Genomic DNA, 19,618 nt, shown 5'->3' with positions numbered 1-19,618 from the left:
TTCTCAGGCGATAAAACATTGAATACCTTTTATGCCATCCCAGAATTTACCTTTTAAAAATCTCAGTGTGTGTGGATATTTGCTTTTGGAAATTTTAAGTAGGACTTACAATCGTTTCTCATACTCACTCACCCCTGTTGTTATCACTGTGACACAGCTTCCCAGTATGAAGCATGCAGTAGTGCTGACTGGTCTCACCCCTTCTTTTTCTGTTCCACCCGCACGCCCCCCCCTGAGATCAGGCATGAGCGGCTGGGGGTTGTGTTGGGAGGCACCATAGCTCACTGAAAGGTTAAGTAAGATGGAGAAAGGGGCTGGATGATGAGAAAGGAAGTGGTTACAGACACCCATTGCTAACACAACCCAGATGCTATCTCCAACTGATAACTGCTCATAAAGAAAAAGTATTAGTTCTTCCCAATAGAGTCTTATCATGTATACAAATCACACTGAAGTGCAAGCCTCCTGCTAAGCAGTAGATGGCTGACACACACAAAATGAATTCAATGGTATTTTTATGTTTTATTTTTTTATAAATTGAACAACTTTATTTAAAAAACACAGATAAATGTACAGATTTTAAGCATTTTTACACAAAAGTATATGAATGCATTTTTGTCAGTACTTATTTTTTTAAAGGTTTGATAGTATGCGTTTAAATCTTACTAGTTACAATGAGCATAAAGTACATGTAAAACAATATGTAACCTGGAAATAGTCAAAGTTTTCTTGGTGTGTAAAGATTAAGCATAATGGTTTTTCATTTTCTATTTTTTTTGGTCTTTGTTTTTTCTTGAATTTCATATAGTCTGTGAGTTGTTTCTGGGGTGTTCAGAGCTTTCTGGGGTTACTATCCAATTATCACTGACTGCATATTATGTCTGTTCTTTTGTGACTGGGTTATCTCACTCAGGATGATATTCTCTAAATGCATCTATTTTCTTAATAATTTTATAAAGTCATTGTTCTGATAGCTGAGTAGCACTCCATTGTGTAAATATACCATAATTTTTATATCCATTCATCTACTGAAGGACATCTGGGTTCTTTCCAGTTTCTGGCTACTATAAATAGGGCTGCTATGAACATTGTGGTGCAAGTGTCTTTGTTGTATGTTGGAGCTTCTCTGGGGTATATGCCCAGAGTGGAATAACTGGGTCTTCAGGTAGTACTATGTCCAATTTTCTGAGGAATCATCAGTCTGATTTTCAGAGTGGTTGTACCAGTTTACAACCCCACCAACAGTGGAAAAGTGTTCCTCTTTCTCTGCATCCTCGCCAGCATCTGCTGTCTTCTGAATTTTTGATTTTAGCCATTCTGACTGGTGTGAGGTGGAATCTCAGGGTTGTTTGGTTTGCATTTCCCTGATGGCTAAGGATATTTAGCACTTCCTTAGATGCTTCTCAGCCATTCGATATTCCTCAATTGAGAACTTTTTGTTTAGCTCTGTACCCCATTTTTAAAAATATGGTTGTTTGATTCTCTGGTGTCTAACTTCTTGAGTTCTTTGTATACCTTGGACACTAGGCCTCTATCAGATGTGGGGTTGGTAAAGATCTTTTTTTGGCTGCTGTTTTGTTTTCTTGACAGTGTCCTTAGCCTTACAGAAACTTTGCAATCTCATTAAGTCCCATTTGTGGATATTTGACCTTAGAGTACTAGCCATTGGTGGTCTGTTCAGGAAATTTTCTCCTGTGCCTATGTGTTCTAAGGTTTTTCCTACTTTTTCTTCTAATAATTTCAGTGTACCTGGTTTAATGTGGAGATCTTTGATCCACTTGCACTTGAGCTTTGTGCAAGGAGATAAGAAAGGGTCTATTTTCATTCTTCTGCATGCTGAGTGCCAGTTGGACCAACACCATTTGTTGAAGAGGCTGTCCTTTTTCCATTGAATGTTTACAGCTCCTTTGTCAAAAATCAGGTGACCATATATGTGATGGCTCATTTCTGGATTTTCTATTCTATTCCATTGATCCACGTGCCTATTTCTGTACCAGTACCATGCAGTTTTCAGCACAATTGCCTTGTAATATAGCTTGAGGTCAGGGATAGTGATTCCTGCAGATGTTTTCTTGTTGTTGAAGATGAATTTCATGATTCTATGTCTTTTGTTATTCCAGATGAAATTGCACATTGCTCTTTCCAACTCTATGAAAAATTGGGTTGGGATTTTGATGGAGATTGCATTGAATCTGTAGATTTCTTTTCGTAGGATGGTCATTTTTACAATGTTGATCCTTCCAATCCATGAGCATGGGAGATCTTTCTATTTTCTGAGATCTTTTTTGATTTTCTTCTTTAGAGATTTGAAGTCCTTGTCATACAGGTCCTTCACTTGCTTAGTTAGAATCAAGGTATTTCATATTGTTTATGATTATTGTGAAGGGTATCTTTTCCCTAATTTCTTTCTCCACATGTTTGTCCTTTGAATATAGGAAGGCTACTGATTTGTTTGAGTTAATTTTATATCCAGCCACTTTGCTGAACTTGTTGATCAGCTGTAGGAGTTCTCTGGTGGAATTTTTGGGGTCACATACCCACACTATCATGTCATCTGCAAACAGTGATGTTTTTACTTCTTCCTTTCCAATTTGTATCCCTTTGATTTCCTTTTGCTGTCTAATTGCTCCGGCCAGGACTTCCAGTACTATGTTGAACAGGTAGCAGGAGAGTGGGCAGCCTTGTCAAGTCCCTGATTTTAGTGGGATTGCTTCAAGTTTCACCATTAAGTTTGATGTTGGTTATTGATTTGCTGTATATTGCTTTTATTATGTTTAGTTATGAACCTTGGATCCCTGTTCTTTCCAAAACTTTTAACATGAAGGGGTGTTGAATTTTGTCAAATGCTTTCTCAGCATCTAGTGAGATGTCCATGTGGTTTTTTTCTTTGAGTTTGTTTATATGGTGGATTACGTTGATGGATTTTCGTGTATTAAACCATCCCTACATCACAGGGATGAAACCTAGTTGATCATGGTGAATGATCATTTTGATGTGTTCTTGGATTCGGTTTGCAAGGATTTTGTTGAGTATTTTTGCATCAATGTTTATAACTCAGATTAGTCTGACATTCTCTTTCCTTGTGGTATCTTTGTGTGGTTTAGGAACTAGGGTTATTGTGGCCTTGAAAAACGAGTTACGTAGTGTTCCATCTGACTCTATTTTGTGAAATAATTTAGAGAGTATTGGAATTAGGTTGTCAATAAATGTCTGATAAAATTCTGCACTGAACCCATCTGGACCTGGGCTTTTTTTTTTTTTTACTTGGGAGGCTTTTGATGACTGCTTCTATTTCTTTAGGTGTTATGGGATTATTTGGATGGTTTAACTGGTCCTGGTTTAACTTTAGTATCTGGTATCTGTCTAGGAATTCATCCATTTCCTGTAGATTTTCCTCAGCACATCCAACCATCACCACCACCTCATCTCAGAAGCTGCAGCGTGTCGCATGGTACACCTTTTGTCCAAACATCTTGACTTGCAAATATTCATTGCAACCAGTCATTGTGAGTTCCGAGGCCTCTGGCTTCTACCAGTACTGGATCCTCTCCAGGGCTTCTCTGTGATGGTGATCTGTGTCATGGAGATCTGGCAGCTTAGATTCTGCAGGACCAGCCCCTTTAGAAGCTCCATTAGTTCATAGATGGGTCGATGTTGGGGTGTGGCAATCCAAAGCTCTGGATCTGGGCCTGGCTGTTAGCTGAATTGGGCAGCCAGGCACCTCTCCTGTGCCCATACTGCCAGGACACGGTTTTCCAGCACTGTCCTGGGAGCTAGCTCACCCAAGTGCTCCAGTGGGCAAGGAGGGGGCCGGCTCTCCAACTCTCATGCCCTGGGGCTGCTCTACTGTGATGACCAGGTGAAGTGCAGTGAATGCCTCATCTCACAAGTGCTACAGCTCTCCAACTGTCAGCTCATGACCTGGGGACGGTGGACTATGGATAGAGGTCATGGTGGTGTGTGTGGATGTGTGTGGGGTAGCTCTCCTGCCTGCCATAGGTGGTGAGGGGAAAGGGAGGAAGGGCTCTTGGATGTCATTCACCATGATCCCAGGGGACAGCCCAGGACAGGGACATCTCCATGGCCTTTGGTGGTAACACGGTCCACAGACACAGACCCCTGCTGTTGTATGGCCATGAATCCAGACATGTCCCTCAGTGACATGGCCCTCAGTGACAGCATGGACCAAGAGTCAACCATGGCCTCAGGTGACACTGAAGTCTCTTCACATCAGGTACACTGTAGAATGCCCAAACTGTTGTGTGCCTCTTTCTCTCCCACTTCTGCACCACACACACTTGCACATCAGAGTGGCTCCTGGGCTGGGTGGGAAACATAGAGGGTGGGCCTCTGGGTGTCTCTGCCCTCTTCCCAGTGCCAGGGGCCTCTTCCTTTCTTCTTTGTTTTAAAAATCTAAACTCGATGCACATTGCTGTTGACAATTTTTATTTATTTTTATTTCACACTTCAGTGATGCTTCTACTGAATGGCTCTCCATTTTGTCTGGCAAAGGCAATTTCTGAATTAATTCTGATTTAGTTAGTGATGTATGTCAGCACAAAGCTGAGGCACTGACAATGACAATGGTTGATTAGTTTGACATTGTAGTTAGTGGAGACCTTGAATAAAAAGAAAATGACTTCATGTTCAGAGTGTTTGAACCGAACAGCCCATTAGATCAACTGTAGCTGTAAATCCTTCCACATCTGGATGCTCATAAAAGCTAAGTGCATCACTGGAGGGCTTAATCGGAGTGGGAAGTATTTTGCTATGTGGGTGAAGGCTAAAGCTTAACAGAAGATGGGCTGGAGAGATGGCTCAGTGGGGAAAGTGCCCATCACGCAAGTATGGGGACCCAAGTTCAGAAGCTCAGCATCCACTTTAGGGAAAAAAAAACCCAGCTGTGGTCTGTACATCTATAATATTACTGGAAGGCAAAGACAGACAGACCTCTGGAGCTGTGTAGCCAACAGAGTCAATTGATGAGTCACTGAGAGGTTCAATGAGAGATCTTGTATCAAGAGATAAGATGCAGAGCTGTTGGGGAAGACCCCGGACTACAGCCTCTGACCTCTACATTCAATGTGAATTCGCACCAACACCAGCACTAGTGAACTACACATGCACACACACTAGGTAACTTGTCAGAAGCATGTTAAATAAGAAAGGGTCCACCCGACACATTGGCTGGCTTTTCTTCTGCCTCTGTGTGTGAATGGACTCACCTTTGTTTTTTAAGTTTGTCAAACTCTTCTATAAGGCTCATGACAGCTGTGAGATCCACTATTAGCAGTGAGTTATACAATCTTGAACACTCAGGAGCAGAGCTGGGATTAAAATCCCAGCAATAGCACATCCTCTTAGTCATGTGAGCATCAGTGTAGGAGAGCCTGTTGATGTTCCTCTGGGTTAGATGACTCTGCATTGCAAGTAGCTATGGTGGGTGGAGAGACTTGCTAGTAGAATATGCCTCCGGTAGTACCAATCAACAAGGTGTTTTCATCCACAAAGGATCACGGAGGTCTTGATATTCCTGATACTAATGTTTGCCACTTGAGAAAGACATGCTTAGGCCTCCACAACTGAAGACCCTTTATTTCAGCTGCCTATTCTTTCCAAAGGGTGTGATCACTTCATCTACAGGTAATGTAAGCTCATTTTATTCCAGAAGCACAAATCCAAAGACTACAGCTACACACCCATCCAGGTGCAGACACAGTAGAAGAATCTGAGTTCTGGAGGTGCCGACCTGCTTCTGGGCCCACGTCTTGGGCTACAGGTCTTGAAATTTTCTCATGCACCAAATTGAGTATGTGGACCAGGATGTTCATCTCCCCATAGACTCAGGTTTAGTCTCCAAGTTTGAGGGTAACAATGGTGGCTGAACAGTGTGGTACACCAGATGCCCCTCAGGGCTGCTCGCCTTTGAGCACTGCGATGGGGGAGAAGGCAGTGGAGGAGAAGGTACCCGGTTGGTCCAAAGACTCCAGGAATCAGATCAGCTTTTGGCCACCTGCTTTTGCTTCTGCCACAGCTGCCCTTTCAAGGTGCCCATTGGCTGTCCCCCAACCCCCTTCCTATCCTTCTCTCTTGACAGTTGGCTGCATCTTTACCATGAAAACCTTCCAGTCACCCAAGGCTGTGTTACCTCAAAGGTGCAGAGTTATTTTTTTCCCTTTATTCAATTTAAGTGATTTCTGGAAGGTTTTCAGACCAATTTCCTTCATTATGACTCATTACTTAATTGTAGGGGATTCTTTCTGGAATCTTTATTCACCCAATTTTACAGGGGCTGTGACTGGGGCATCTGAGGGCTTTCATTTAAGCTTTGGGATTATGTCCCCATGGCTCCCCTTCCTGACTCCTCTTCCATGGTGCCTGCCATGATTTTCTGACAATCTTTTTAAATTTCAAGTCCGTTACACGTCTGCCTATTCATAGATTCTCTCCATTGAAATTAATTTCTTTGTAGAAATACTATATTTTTTCTTTATTCATTAATTTATTTATTCACTTTGCATCTCAATCACAGCTTCCTCCCTCCTCTCCTCCTCTCCCACCTTTACAACTACTTTTCACTTACCCCTTCTTCTCAGAGAAAGGAAGTCAGGAAAGTGTGTACATGGAAAGCTCTCCTGATGCTCTCTTTGCTTTTATGTAACTTCCTGTGTGTGTTGGATAATGTTTGATTTTCACTTCTGTGGAGCCCTTGCTATCACTTACTGTCCAGAGAGCTCTGGGTGTCCTGGATTATTTTACAGCATATTTTGTCAGACTTCTAGGGATGTTATTAATCATAGATGATTGTGTTGTGGAAAATAGCCATTGCTTTTAGGTTTTTGATGGGTTTCTTACTTTCTAGCATACTTTACATAATAGATAGATTGAATTGTAAAGTTCTGAGTGTGAAGATCCATGACTCTCCCTCCTTACTCTATTTGGATTGTAAGCATTCAATTATCTGTTTTATATTTGTTTAAATGGTGACAGACACATATTTAGCTCCTCCTTCAGGTCATTTGTCTTAGGTGTGTTCCCTGTAAAACATCTGGAGTTGGTTTTTATTTCAACTTAATATGGGTTCTAATGTAGAATTTTAGTTGATAGCAGTTTACATACTTCTGTGTGTTATTGTTGTGTTTGCAACTTTATTAAAATGCAGTTTCTCTTTTAAAGATTTATTTTGCTTTTTAAATTGTATGTCTTTATGTGGCTATGTGCACATGAATGTGGGCACTCACAGAGGTCAGAGGTGTTGGCTCTGCTAAAGATGGATTTCTGGGGGAGCATCCCGGCTTGGGTGCTGGTGTCTTCACTCCTCTACAAAGCAGCATGCACATGCTTACCCACCAGGCTCCAGGGCTCTTTGTGTGCCTTTCTTTTCTTGTGATTTTGTAGTTTTCCTCATTTTGCTTTCTGTGTCCCGTGTTTGACAACTAATGGGCATTTTATTAATGGCCACTTTGGGATGTTTCTGAAACATTTCCTAACACACACTTTTCTTTGTTTCTTAAAGTGCGTTAAGCAGACATTGGCACTTCCTGGTAACTTTTAAAGATTTCTAATGTTTTTAAACATTACAAAAATCTAGAAATGCAGCCATTGTATCTAGCTGACATTAATTACATTTAAGTGTAGAATATTTTAGCTTGTTCTTGAAAGGTCTAGGTGCTGCCTTTTGCTATCCAGCTGGAGTGCTTTCTAGCTCTAGAGTTAGCAAACTGTGCTATGAAGAATTTCCATCAGCTTCTAGAAGTTTCCTTTTCTTAAATACTTCTTGGTTGGCATCCCCGTGAGTGCCTCAGCTGTATGTGGCCCAGTCATAACTGCCAGGTTATTTCTGCACAGACTGTACTTCTATGTTTGCCTCTGTAGGAGAGAATAAATAAGGTGCAGGACCGGGTTTATGTCAGAGTGGGAAAATGTGAATTTCTATCAGCAGCAAAAATATGTATCCTCGTTCCAGTATGGAAAACATCTAGGCTGCTCTGATGTTTTGAAGCAGTTGTGTGTGACCCTCTTTACTCCTTAGTATTCACACCACTCCGAGTTACATGTGGGCTGAGTGAAATGTGTCTAAAATGCAAGTTTACATAGTGACTGAAAGTCATCTCATTTTTTTCTCTGCTTCATAATCACCGCCCTTCTCATAAAACTCCTTTGTGGCTTGAGTTCTTATTTTTTGCTTCATATCTACCAATGAGTATGTGTGTGGCATACCTGCTACAGTTTCTTACTCTTCTATGTGATTGATATGAAAAGAGGGATGCTGGTGGGCATTGCAAGATACCGTATAGACTTGTAAAGATGGTGTGTGCAGGAATACAGTTAGGAGAGGGCTCCTGTTCTCTGTTTATGAGGGCATTGCTTATCCAGTTGTCATGAGGCCAGTCATTACTGCTTAATTACACTATTATAGAAACTCAGATTTCTATAGGAATTCAGTGCAATGTTCTAAACTGTTGTTGGGATGAAAGATCACATTGCCCCTTTGCTCATTTTTCAAGTTCCTTTTATTCATGGGACATATATCTAAATTAAAATACTTCTAAGCCAAGAGCACATTGTGTTTGTTCCTGATGTCATAGGAAGTAACCTGAGAAAGTTTGAGGTGAGCTGTTCTTACAGGTATCTGAAGCAGTGTAGCAGACATAGGTCCTCTGGTGAAGGGTGCTGTTAGCTCTCAGAGTTCTCTAAGGAAATATTATAGGAAGAGTATATACTAAAAAGGAGGCAGAGAAAGAAGCCATAGAAATATTTGGCAGGGATGTAGCAGAAAGCATCAGAGGAAGAAGCTGGGGTGGGCTTGGCATATCCTCTGAGAAAGTGAACAGACCAACAGTCCTCTATACTCTCTTCCTATTGTATAGGAGTATCTTAGCTGGACGTTCTAGTGCTGTGGACAGACACCATGACCTGGATAACTCTTATAAGGGAGAACATTTGATTGGGGCTGGCTTATAGTTTCAGAGATTTAGTCCATTATTGACATGGCAGTGTACAGGCAGACAAGGGTGCTGGAAAAGGAGCCAAGAGTTATATATTTTGATATGCAGGCAGCAGAAGTGGCTGGGTGTAGCTTGAGCTTCTGAGACCTCAAAGCCCAGCCCCACAATGACATACTTCCTCGACAAGGCCACACCCACTCCAACAAGGCCACGCCCACTCCAACAAGCCCACGCCCACTCCAAGAAGGCCACACCCACTCCAACAAGGCCACACCTCCTAATAATGCCATTCCCTATGGGCCAAGTATTTAAACACAGGATTCTATGAGGGCCATTTCTATTCAAATCATCACAAGGAGTTTATAAGACTATTTTATAGAGTCTATATAAAAATAATATTTCCAATATTTTTTCAGGGAGGAAACGGGTCTTTTGTGTACTTTATTTACTGTAAACATCTTAGAAGATCTATGAACTCTCAGTAGCTTTATTAACTGGTCCTTATTTATACGAATGGGCCTTCCAACACATGTGTGCATACAGAATACCTCTACCAGTTCTAGGCACCCACGGTTGTTTGCTCTTCCTTTCTAATAAAACTGGCTAGGGTTCCTTTTGTTTTTCATATTCAGGACACAATTACTGTGAAAAGAGTGACACCAACTGGAAGACACTCACATTCAGCTGATGCCATGTATGATGTCCCCAACAAAATAGTACAGGGAAGGTTAAGCCATTTAACAGCACTGTCAACCATGGCTGAACAAGCAGGCAAGCTACACGACTTTTATTGTTTTGGAGGGATGAGTCTGCCAATCAAGTTATTTCTTAGCTGTCTGTTCATGCTGCCTCAAGACCACGACCTCATTTGTCTTGCTGACTTCCCCAAGAGGCTATGTTGCCGCTGAGACTTATGGCCCTCATGTCATGCAGCACCTACAAAGCACAGGGCTAAGAGGCTTCACTGTGCTAGATTTATTTCGTCATTACCAGTGCTCTGTGTGGTAAGGATGCTTAACGATTCACTCATCGAGGATGAAAACTGTAACAGACGATTCTGGTTGTCATCCTGACTGGAGTAGGGGGTGGGGTGACTAGAGGATTAGCAAAGCATACCCACTCTTGTATATCTATAACTTGCTTCTAGGGAACAATGGTAGTATGTCAGTGAACTGAGATCGGGATAGCTGTTCTGAGTCACAATCCAGCAGGCTGGGAGCCTAGACTGAAAGGGACAGAAGAAGATGGAAAGCATCCCCTACAGGCTCTTAACTCTGTGACAGCTGCTGCTGTTACCCATAGATGTCAGATTCCAGATTCCTCAACCTTTTCTAGGGGGCTCTCCAGGCTCTTTGGGCCTTCAGCCTCAACACTAGGTTCGTTAATATCAGGAGACTCTCATCATCTTTGACTGAACACCTGCAGATTTCCTTGGTTATCCAGCCTGCTGATAGGTCTTATGGGACTATTTGAATCTAACTGTATGAGCCTATCCAATGGATCCCTTTCACAATCACACATATTCTGTTACCTTTGTTCCTTTGGTGACGTCTGCCTTATACAGGACCACAAGATGTAGCTAGGTGAGTCATCTTGTCCAGTGTTACCTAGCACTGTGGGGTAAAATTATACTTTTAGTTGTGTTCATTCTGATTTTGGTGCCTATGGGCTTTAGCAGTATATTTCTGGGTTCCTCCTATGGTTTATGGTTTTGGATGATTAGGTGTAAAGAAAAGTTAAGTATGGTGTCATTAAAACTTTCTTCAATGAACAAATTGAACAGCTGAAAACATTTCAAGATATGCCATGTACTGCATTTTCGTTTTGCTATAACACTTAAATATTAAACATTAAGTTTTTGGATGAATAAAGACATCAAATAAATAATATGAATTTAATTTATTAGCTCTCCCACCACAGCATTAGGAGGGAGGAGAAATTGATAACTTGCTCAACGTCCCTTGACATTTGATGCCAGAATCGAGTTGCAGATCATATACAGCCCATGCTTCCTATTGGCTGCTCAGAGGGCTGGAAACGCCACCAACCCTGACCTTGTATCTTTGAGGCTGCCTGTTCCTTTTGCTACACCAAAGAAGCAACAGTGGTCTTTGAAACACTTTTCTCCCTGCGGTGTTTGAAGGAGGACATTGGTTAGAATGGGGATGGTGTGGGGGCCACAGATAAAACTCTGCTGCAAGGGAAAACAGAAAGCTGTGTTGGCATTGAGTCTCAGCTCCTAAAGGTGGAAACAATAACTCAAAGTAACCTCAAGTACATATGGAGTGTGGCCAGAAACTGGGCCGATAACAGGAAGCTGTAAGCCATCCTCCCTTTCAGTGTCTGTCTACAAAAGACTGCTACTACCAATGGAGAGAGGCAGAGGAGAAACTGAGTCACTAGGAGAGGAGTCTTTGGGGACACAGAAAGTTTCTGTATTGGTGACTTTCTTAGTGAATAAGCAAGCATGTTACAACAGCAGGCAGCAAAACTTGTAGACACTGACCTGTGTTCCTCTCACTTTGGTGAGCACCCCAGGCATTATTTCTGAGTATATTATGATAAGTAATAATAAATAATACTTGCTAAGCTTACATTAATATAATTAATATAAATATATATAGAAATGTGTACTTAATATGAAAATTGTCTTAGGCCTAAGCTGGTAAGTTTTCTAAATTTTCTTTCATAAGATTAACCATGCCAAGGCCATCAACAATTGAATTTTGTTTTTTAGAAGCAATTTTAGACCTGTTTGATAAAACATAACTTAGTGAATTTCATACCTATGGTGGTTGGTTAGAGTCATCATTTGGAAACTGCTTGGGACAGGCAGATCAGGCACACTGCCATCAGGACTCACTGCCTGCCCTAAGAGAACTGAGCGCCTAGGGGAGACACAGGAGTACTCTCCCTATTGAGACTAAGGGTGAGCCCAAGCTCACTCTCCACTGATTATCTGGGGAGGACCTCCAGGAACTCTCAGGTGCAGGTATCACGCTACTGCATGGATCTGTGCCGTTCAGGCCTCCATCTATACCCAGAGCTAGAGCCGTCCCATTGCCATTGGAACTCACAGCCTGCCCGTAGAGAGCTGAACACTGAGGACCAATCTCCCTCTGGCCCACAGACACACTGGAAAGACAAGCTCCATCCAGAGACAACAAGATAAACTAACATTGAAGATAAGAAGATGACAAGAGGCAATTGCAAGAATCTAAGCAACAGAAACAAAGAAAACCTGGCAACATTAGAACCCAGCCCTCCCACCACAGCAAGCAGTGTATATTTCAACACACCAGGAAAACAAGACTTGGACTTAAAATTGTGTCCAATGCTGATGATAGAGGGCATCGAGAAGCACATGAATAGCTCCCTTAAAGAAATACAGGAAAACAGAGAAAAACAAGTACAAGCCCTTAGAGAAACACAGAAAAACACACTCAAACAGATAAAGGAATTGAACAAAACCATCCAAGATCTAAGAATTAAAATGGAAAAAATAAAGAAAATATAAAGAGAGATAACCCTGGAGATAGAAAACCTAGGAAATAGGTCAGGAGTCATAGATGCAAGCATCTCCAACAGAATACCAGAGATTGAAGAGAGAATATTAGGGGCAGAAGATAACATACAAAGCATTGATACAATAGTGAGAAAATGTAAAAATTAAAAAGCTCCTAACACAAAAACATCCAGACACAATGAGAAGACCAAACCTAAGGATAATAGGGGTAGAAGAGAGCAAAGACTCCCAAATAAAGGCCCAGTAAATATCTTCAACAAAATTATAGAAGAAAACTTCCTTAATCTAAAGAAAGAGATAACCATGAACATACAAAAAGCCTATAGAAATCCAAATAGATTGGACCAGAAAAGAAATTCCACTTTTATATTATCCTCTATTATATTTTGACACATAATAGTCAAAACACAAAAATATTCAAAGCAAAAAAAAAAAGTATACTAAAAGCAGTAAGGGGAAAAGGACAAGTAACATATAAAAGCAGACTGAGCAGAATCACACCAGACTTCTCAACAGAAACTATGAAAGCTAGAAGATCCTGGACAGATGTCATACAGACCCTAAGAAATCACAAATGCCAGCCCAGGTTACTATATCCAGCAAAACTCTCAGTTACTATAGATGGAGAAACAAAGATGTTCCAGGACAGGACCAAATTTACATAATATCTGTTCAAAAATGCAGCCCTACAAAGGATAATAGATGGAAAACTCCAATACAAGGAAGGAAACTACACCCTAGGAAAAGCAAGAAAATAATCCTCTTGCAACAAAACCAAAAGAAGAAATACACACAAGCATAATTCTACCTCTAACAACAAAAATAACAGCTAACAATCATTATTCCTTAATATCTCTTAACATCAATGGACTCAATTTCCCAATAAAAAGACATAGACTATAAGACTGAATACACAAACAGGATCCAGCATTTTGCTGCATACAGGAAACTCATCTCAACAATAAAGACAGACACTACCTCAAATAAAAGGTTGGGAAAAAACATGCCAAGCAAATAGTCCCTTGAAACAAGCTGGAGTAGTCATCCTAATATTGAATAAAATAGATTTTCAACCAAAAGTCATCAAAAAAGATAAGGAAGGACACTTCTTATTCATCAAAGGTAAAATCTATCAAGATGAACTCTTAATCCTGAACATCTATGCTCCAAGTACAAGGGCACCCACATTCATAAAAGAAACCCTACTAAAGCTCAAAGCATATATTACACTGCACACAATAATCGTGAGAGACTGCAACACACTACTATCATCAATGGACAGATTATGGAAGCAGAAACTGAACAGAGACGCAGTGAAACTAACAGAAGTTATGAACCAAATGGATTTAACAGACATCTATAAAATATTTCATCCTAAAACAAAAGAATATACCTTTTTTCTTAGCACCTCATGGCACCTTCTCAAACACTCATGGTATGCACTCACTGATATATGAATACTAGTCTCCAAAAGCTCAGAATACCCAAGAAACAATTCATAGAACGTATGAAGGTCAAAGAGAAGGGAAGCCAGAATATGGAGGCCTCAGTCCTTCTTAGAAGAGAAAACAAAACAGTTATGGGCAAAAATAATGAGACAAATAGAGGAGCAGGGATTGGAGAAAAGATCATCCAGAGACTGCCTCCCCTGGCCATCCATCCCATATGCAGCCACTAAACCCACACACTATTGCTGATGCCAAGTAGTGCTTACTGGCAGGAACATGATATGGATGTCTCCTCAGAGGCTCTGCCAGAGCCATACTGATACGGAGGAGGATGCTTGTAGCTAACCATTGGACTGAACATGAGGAAACCAATGAAAGAACTAGGTAAAGGACTGAAGGAGCTGAAAGGGTCTGCAACTCTATGGGAAGAACAAAATGATCAACTAACCAAACCCACCACAGCTTCCAGGGATTAAAATGCCAACCAATGGCTCCAGGTGCATATGCAGCAGAGGATATCATTTTCTGGCATCAATGATAGGAGAGAGGACTTTGGTCCAGCAAAAGGTCGTTTTCCCAGTGTAGGGGAATGCTGAGGTAGGAGAGGGAGCACCTTCATGGAGGCATTGGAGGGGGAGAAGGAATGGGATTGGTGGAAAGGAGATAACACCTAAATTGTAACAGAGTGTATCAAATAAATGAATGAATGAATAAATAAATAAATAAGAATTTAAACATGAAAAAATGAAAAAAAAAGAAAATTGCTTGGACATTTGTGTAAATTGAAATTAATGCAAGTGAAGAAAAGGGCAGGAATTTTACTAGAAAAGTGGGATAAAAGCAAAGGGAACTTTAGCCAACACAGGAGCATGTAAACAACAGATTCAGGGAAGGAAACAAGAAAGGAGCTGCAGACAGGACCACAGCCTTCCTGAAAGCAATGACTAACACTGAAAAAGGAACCAGGCCAAGGGTCCTATTGGCAACAGCCACAAACAAACTGCTGGAAATAAACTCAAACATTCCTTAGGAAAACCTCCAAGCAAAGAGGGAACCAAGAATTTTATGGACTGCTGGCTTTAGTATTTGAAGTATTTGGGAAGAATGGATTAACCTTACCTTGTGGGAGTGAAGTATCACACATTAATAGTATTACTAGACAGAGAGTTACACTGTCAAATAAACTCAACCATCTACACTCAAGAGTGGGATGCCGTGGAGTCCCTAGAGAAGTGAGTTAGACGTGTCTACCTTAGGATCTGTTGACTTTTCATCTATCATCCAACAGTTTACATTTCTTCTCTTTGATGTCAGATGTGTAAAGGGTCATGTGAAGTAGCAGGATCTCACTTGGTGACTCCATACATCCTCACCTTGAACCCTCTCTCTGGACATCTCCAGTCTCCTTGTTTTGTATGGCAGAAGGTGCCCAGATCTCACAGTTGGCACCTCTCATTTTTTTCCTTCATTGGATATTTTTATTTGCATTTCAAATGTTATCCATTTTTTAAGTTTCCCTTCCAGAAAAACTCCTATCCAATCCTCCCTCTCCTCTTCTATGAGGGTGCTCCCCTCCCTACCCACCCACCGCATCCCACCTCCTCGACCTGGCATTCCCTTACACTGGGGCATCGAGCATTGACAGGACCAAGGGCCTCTCCTCCCATTGATGCCCAACAAGGCCATCCTCTGCTACATATGTAGCTGGAGCCATGGGTCATTGCATGTGTACTCTTTGGATGGTAGTTTAGTCAGTGAGAGCTCTGGGGGGGTCTAGTTGATTAATATTGTTGTTCTTATGGGGTTGCAAACACCTTCAGCTCCTTCAGTTCTTTCTCCAACTTCTCTATTAGGGACCCTGTTCTCAGTTGGCTAAGAGCATCCGTGTCTGTATTTGTCAGGCTCTGGTAGAGCCTCTCAGAAGACAGCTACATCAGGCTCCTGTCAGCATGCACTTTTTTGGCATCTGCAATATTATCTGGGTTTGGTGACTGTATATATGGGATGGATACCCAGGTGAGGCAGTTTCTTTATGGCCTTTCCTTCAGTCTCTGCTCCACACTTTGTTTCCATATTTTCTCCTGTGAGTATTTTGTTCCCCCTTCTAAGAAGGGCTAAAGCATCCTTTGGTCTTCTTTCTTGAGCTTCATGTGGTCTGTGGATTATATCTTGGGTATTCCGAGCTTTTGGGCTAATATCCACTTATCAACGAGTGCATACCATGTGTGTTCTTTTGGGATTGGGTTACCTCACTCAGTATGGTAGCTTCACGTTCTGTCCACTTGCCTAGGAATTTCATAAAGTTGTTTTTAAAAAAATAGCTGAATAATACTCCATTATGTAAATGTATCACAATTTCTGCATCCATTCCTCTGTTGAAGGACATCTGGATTCTTTCCAGCTTATGGCTACTAGGAACATAGTGGAGCATGTGTCATTGTTGTATGTTGGAGCATCTTTTGGGTATATACCCAGGAGTGGTATAGCTGGGCCCTCAGGTAGTACTATGTTAAAGTTTCTAAGAAACTGCCAGACTGATTTCCAGAGTGGTTGTACCAGCTTGCAATCCCACCAACAATAGTGGAGTGTTTCTCTTTCTCCACATTCTTGCCAGCATCTGCTGTCAACAGAGGTTTTGATCTTAGCCATTCTGACTGGTGTGAGGTGGAATTTCAGGGTTGTTTTGATTTGCATTTCCCTGATATTAAAGATGCTGAACATTTCTTTACATGCTTCTCAGCCATTTGATATTCCTCAGTTGAGAATTCTTTGTTTAGCTCTATATCCCATTTTTAATAGGGTTATTTGATTCTCTGGAGTCTACCTTATTGAGTTCTTTATATATATTAGATAGGATTGGTAAAGACCTTTTTCCAATCTGTTGGTTGCCATTTTGTCCTATTGATAGTGCCCTTTGCCTTACAGAAGCTTTGCAATTTCATGAGGTCCCATTTGTTGATTCTTGATCTTAGAGCATAAGCCACTGGTGTTCTAATTCTATACCTGTTATTTCATTCTTGCTTCTTCAAAATGAGACCTTTCTTTCTTTTTGTTTGAGTTTTGTTTTGTTCAATATTATACAAGTCATTATATCTCTCCTGAGTTCAGAGACAAATTGGGATGAAGATACAGGTGATAAATCCATGGAAACGAAAACAAGACTTGTATGGCTGGTTAATCTAAAGTGAGACTGTAGCTTTGATGTGCAGTTGAGATTGGCTTGCTCATAGACACCCTGAGTTGTTATAGGAAAACCTTCAAGGAGTTCAGGTTTGGAAATTATCCACAATGGCTGTTTAGCACCTGTAACATCTTATAGGCAAAGCCAAGAAGTGAGAGATCTCAGATGCCTTATCTGACTTCTGCCTGATGAAAAAGCAGTGGATTCATTCGTCACAGCCTCTGGGTTGAGAGGAGGTGACTCTAGGGCTAGTGTGAGCCTCTAAATAGAAGAGGAGACTATGGGAAAAGTTAGTCTATTGTACATATCCAGTTAACTCTGAAATAGTTCTAATTACTGGATGCTGCTATCCCTCCCATTTTTTATTGGAAATTCTCTGCATTTACATTTCAAATGTTATACCCTTTCCCACAATTCCATCCCTCCCAGTGCCTTCATAAAGGTGCTCCCTCTCCCAAACACCCACTCCCACCTAAGTACCTTGGCATTTCCCTGTACTGGAAAATGAGCCTTTGCTGGACCAAAGGCCTCTCCTTCCACTGATGTCAGAAAATACTATCCTCTTCTGTATGTGTACCTTAGGCCATGGGTCTTTCCATGAGAACTCACTGGTTGGTGTTTTAGTCCCTGGGAGTGGTGGTGGGCTTGGGTAGTTGATATTTTTGTTCTATCCACTGGGATGCTGCTGCTGTTTTTGGTAATGGGTTTTACCTTATAAGAAAAAAAGAAACTTTGTTCAGTTTCAAACCACTGGTCCTTTGGATGTCTTAAGTCAGAACTCTGAATGATAGAAATACAGTGATCTGTGGGTGTGGACTTTCTTTAAAATCCTGGAATTTTAATATAGAATAATGGATACTTTTATTCTCGCTTATACTCACAATTTTAAAAAGCAGTAGATTTTTAGAGTTTTGAGCGCTGAGGGTACTATCTAGGTAAATGATCCTGCTAGTTGGCAGCTGCTGGGAAAAATGGGGATGTTTTCTGGTCTAAATCACACATAAAGTTAAAGTTTATTTGATAGACATTTTTAACTTTTCAATTTGGTAAATTGTTTTTTCACAGTAAGTTTTATGATGTTGGGGGTACAGCTCACAGTTTAACTACTGGGCAGGAAGTTCAGAGGTGAATGAGGACAGGGACACCATTCACAGAATTGCTTTTATCAGGACTCTCTGGCTTTGCTAAAGTTTCCAGAGCTCCAGGCTTCAATCAAACATTTGTCTACGAGGAGCAGACATAATATGGCCTACTAAAAACCATCCTAGTCCCCAAAGTGAGTCTTTTTGGGGCTCAGATCTTTGGTATAAGGTGACCTCCCTTATAGAAGCTGCTCAGTTTCTCTCAAATTTCCCCCAAAGGGCCGGAGTCCTTTGTATAACAAGGTAGAGACCTACAATTAAAAGAGCAACTCTAAGCTTGTAAGTATGTTATTCCAAAGATTTTCTAAAACTATGCTTCCTATGGTCCTTAAACTTTACATCAACTGAAAAGTATTTTGGAGAATGTGCTCATATTGGCCCACTATTTTAAACACTGATCATAATTAAATTCACTATGGGATAGGAAACCAGCTCACAATGAGTGAGTGTTGCTATTAGGTTGCCTGACTTTAAGACACTTTGTTAAACATAACATCTCACTTATTTGTCTAGGTTTCTTTTTTATGGCTTGGCTAATAAAAAACATGAATGGTGATTTGTGGTCTACCTGTGGCATGCATATAAACCATCACATGAGTATGACTTTCATTTTGAAATTTCTTTTATTTTGAAATTCTCAAATTTACAAAAGAGCTGAAGAAGTAGTATAATGAACATTTTATAACTCTCGCTTTAGAATTGCCACACATTCCCCTTTTTTCTTCCCTTCCACATCTCACAAAGGCTTTTCACAGGATAATTGACAGTATCATTATGACCAACTCCATCTGTACATGCATCTCCTATAGATGAGGATCTTTATGTGATGATGAGATGAATAATCTTGGCATTCATTAAAACAAAGATGAATCTAGTAAGATCATATAAAAGAGTGCATGTCAGATTTCCTTAGTTGTCCTAAAACAGTCTACCCACATTTAAAATTTGCATCTGGTCTATGCCACCTTGGTTTACATTATTATAGAAAGATTTATGATAATTTTAGTTTCTGGTGACAAGGACTTTCCACTAGACTATCAGTTAGATGTCCTGAGAATGTCTTGACCACTTCTCTGATTACTCTTCTTGATCACATTCAAGTTAAACACTTTTCGTCAGATCACTTGGTGTTGATTTCTTATCGTATACTGAGCAGAGACTAAGAGAATGGCCAACCAATAACAGGCCCAACTTGTGACCCATCCCATGGGCAAATACCAAATTTCTAACATTATTAATGATATTCTGTTGTGCTGTCCTATGAGAGGCTCCACACAACAGCTGACTCAGACACTCTTAGCCAAACAATGGATGGTGCTTAGGGACTCTTATAGGAGCATAGGAGGAAGGATTGTGGGCCCTGGAGGAAATAA

Source organism: Micromys minutus (genome assembly GCF_963924665.1).
Source record: "Micromys minutus genome assembly, chromosome: 1".
Classification (NCBI taxonomy): Eukaryota; Metazoa; Chordata; class Mammalia; order Rodentia; family Muridae; genus Micromys; species Micromys minutus.
This window is presented reverse-complemented; position numbering follows the sequence as displayed.